A 4,124-nucleotide genomic window follows, 5' to 3' on the forward strand; every position below is an offset into this window, starting at 1 on the left:
CATTCTCCTCCACCAATAGTGCTGCCTCTAGTCTTGATACATCTTCACGGCACCCGGATGAATGGAATACCGCGAACTGTGGGCCTCCTCGAGAATCAACTCACGTAGCCCATCCATATTGGGCACACAAATCCGACCCTGCATCCTCAACACCCCATCATCCCCAATAGTCACATCTCTGGCATCACCGTGCTGAACCGTGTTCTTAAGGACAAGAGAATGGGGATCATCATACTGGCGCTCTCTGATGTGATCATATAAGGAAGACCGAGAAACCGCACAAGCTAGAACCCGAGTGGGCTCCGAAATATCCAATCTCATGAACTGGTTGGCCAAAGCCTGAACATTAACTGCAAGAGGTCTCTCCCCAATGGGAATGAATGCAAGACTACCCATACTCACTGCCTTTCTACTCAAGCCATCGGCCACCACATTGGCTTTCCCGGGATAATACAGAATAGTGACATCATAGTCCTTTAGAAGCTCCAACCATCTCCGCTGCCTCAAATTTAGATCCTTTTGTTTGAACAAGTGTTGAAGACTCCGATGATCCGTAAACACCTCACAAGACACACCTTAGAGATAATGCCTCCAAATCTTCAATGCATGAACGATGGCAGCTAACTCCAAATCATGAACATGGTAGTTCTTCTCATGAGGCTTCAACTGGCGCGAAGCATAAGCAATCACTCTACCCTCTTGCATCAACACATACCCAATGACTATCCGAGAAGCATCACAATACACTATATAAGAGCCTGAAGCTGATGGCAAAACGAGAACTGGATCTGTGGTCAAGGAAGTCTTAAGATTCTGAAAGCTCTCCTCACACTCATCCGACCACCTGAAAGAAGCACCCTTTTGGGTCAATTTGGTCAAGGGCGATGCAATAGACGAGAAACCCTCCACAAAGCGACGATAATAACCGGTCAAGCTGAGAAAACTCTGAATCTCCATAGCTGAGGGCAGTCTGGGCCAACCCTAAACCGCCTCTATCTTTTTGGGATCCACCTGGATACCCTCACTGGACATCACATGTCCCAAGAATGCCACTGAACTGAGCCAAAACTCACACTTGGAGAACTTGGCATAAAGCTTCTCCTCCCTCAACCGTTGCAACACAATCCTCAAATGCTGGGCATGCTCCTCCTGGCTACGAGAGTACACCAGGATATCATCAATGAACACTATAACAAATGAGTCGAGGTAAGGTAGAAACACACTGTTCATCAGATGCATGAACGCTACTGGGGCGTTGGTCAGCCCAAAAGACATCTCAAGGAACTCATAATGACCATAATGGGTCCTGAAGGCTATCTATAGAATATACGAGTCCTGAATCTTCAACTGGTGATACCTAGACCTCAAATCAATCTTGGAGAATACCCTCGCTCCCTGAAGCTGGTCAAACAGATCATCAATACGCGGCAAAGTATACTTGTTCTTGATTGTAACTTTGTTCAACTGCCTATAATTAATGCACATTCTCATAGTATCATCCTTCTTCTTCACAAACAACACTGGTGCACCCCAAGGTAACACACTAGGCCTAATAAACCCCTTATCAAGGAGTTCCTGAAGCTGCTCCTTCAATTCCTTCAACTCAGCTGGTGCTATGCGATATGGTGGAATAGAAATGGGCTGAGTGCCCGACACCAAGTCAATACCGAAGTCAATATCCATGTCGAGCGGCATGCCCGGCAAGTCTGCAGGAAACACATCCGGAAACTCCTGCACCACCAGAACAGAATCAATAGTGGGAGCGTAAGCACTAACATCCCTTACAAAGGCCAAATAAGATAAACAACCCTTCCCAATCATCCGTTGGGCCTTCAAATATGAAATCACTCTACTGGGAACATAGTCTGGAGAACCTCTCCACTCAATCCTCGGCAACCCCGACATCGCCAACGTCACAGTCTTAGCATGACAATCTAGAACAATATGACATGGAGAAAATTAATCCATACCCAAGATCAAGTCAAAATCAACCACACTAAGTAACAAGAGATCAACTCTAGTCTCCAGACTCCCAATGGTCACCACACACGACCGATATACACGGTCCACAATAATAGTATCGCCCACCGGCGTAGAGACATGAACAAATGAAACTAAAGACTCATAGGGCATATCCAGATAATGAGTAAAATATGATGAGACATACGAATTAGTTGAACTAGGGTAAAATAGTATAGAGGCCTCCATGTGGCAAACTGAGACTATACCTGTGATCACTGCATCTAAAACAATAGCATCTAGTCTGGCAGGAATAGCATAGAATCGGGCCTAACCACCATCTGATCGTCCTCTCCCTCTAGGGCGACCCCTAGCTGACTGAGCTCCACCTCGAGATAGCTGAGTGGGTGGTGAAGTAACGGGTGCTGAAGTCGTAGGATGACTCCTCTACTGAGCTGGATCTCTCGTAAGGCGGGTACAATACCTCTTGATGTGACCCATATCTCCACACTCGAAATAACCCCTCCCTGTGAATGGCGGAGGGGACTGGAGGGAGCCCCGAGCACCAGAATACCCACTAGAAGAACCCGGTGCCGATGAGCCCTGAAATGAAGATGCATAGGATGAACTCTGAGCTGGAAGGGCACTGAGAGATGGCTGGCCCTGATGTGTACTGTATGAACCATGGCCGAATGATACACCACGGTGAACTGGATGACTTGTCTGAGCGTGCCTGTAAGGACGACCCCTACCGCGGTAAAATTGACCCCCTGAAGGAACACCGCTGAATTCACCTGGTCCACAAGGCCTCTTGGCCTCCCTCTCAACCCGCTCCTGACTGCGGACCATTTCTATCTGCGAGCAATGACGACTATCTCATCAAAAGTAGCACCAGATACACTCTTCCTAGTCATAAGCAACCGTAACTGATATGTGAGGCCATCGATAAACCTCCGAATCCTCTCCCTATCAGTGGGAACCAGCCAAACTGCATGATGAGCCAACTCAGAAAACCTCATCTCGTATTGCATCACAGATATGCCATCCTGATGAAGCTGCTCAAACTGTCTGTTGAGCTCCTCTCTATGAGACTGCGGTACAAACTTCTCTAAGAAGGGAACGGAGAACTCCTGCCATGTAAGTGGTTCTGCACCGACCGACCTGTGCCTCTCATAAGCCTCCCACCATCTGAAGGCAGCCCCAGAAATCTAAAAAGTAGTGAACGAGACCCCACTGGTCTCCAGAATACCCCTGTCCGAAGCATCTGCTCGCACCTATCTAGAAAGCCCTGAGCATCCTCTGACTCTGCACCACTAAATGATGGAGGTCGAAGCCTCCCAAATCTCTCAAGCCTTCTCTGCTCATCATCTTCCATAACGGGGACTACCGGGGCCTGAGCAGCTGCATCCGGCTAGGCTGGTAATGCCCCCGGTATTTGAAGTCCCTGCACTACCTGATCTGGAGTATGGGCAATAGGGGTATGAGTACTTCCCCCAGCCTGAGAAGTAGCAGGTGCGGCCTGAGTCAAAACCACCTGAGCAAGGCTAGGGCAAACTGTCAATATCTGGGCCAAAGCCTCCTAAAGGCCTGGAATCACAATGGGCACAGCTGGTGCCTGAGCTGGCCCCACTGGCTCAACTGTATCGGGTACCTGCTCCTGAGCTGGAGCGACTGGTGAGTCTGCAGGTGCTGCCCTAGTGCTGTACGAGCTGCACCCCTGCCGCTACCGCGACCTCAGCCTCTCGCGACCCCAGCTGGTGGTACTGGTGGCTGTCCATCCTGCCCAGTAGTGCGTGTCCTCACCATCTATGAGAGAATAGAATAGCAGAAGTTTATTTACCAGAATCAACAAATCCGCACAACAAGAATACAAGAATGTGAAATTTCCTAAGGGTTCGGCAGCCTATCGAAGATAAGTACAGACGTCTCCGTACCGATCCGCAAGACTCTAATAAACCTGCTCTTGACTTGTGAGACCAATGTAACCTAGGCTCTGATACCAACTTGTCACGACCCCAAAGCCAACCATTATGATAGCGCCTTTTGAGGAACTAGGCAAGCCAACTACTCAACCAGTTCAACCAAGTAAAAACTTTAAAAATAAAACGGAAGCAGTTAATATTTAAGAAAACCATTTAAAAACCAAAATGAAACCACAACGTAAT

Source organism: Nicotiana tomentosiformis, chromosome 11 (assembly GCF_000390325.3).
Source record: "Nicotiana tomentosiformis chromosome 11, ASM39032v3, whole genome shotgun sequence".
NCBI lineage: Eukaryota > Viridiplantae > Streptophyta > Magnoliopsida > Solanales > Solanaceae > Nicotiana > Nicotiana tomentosiformis.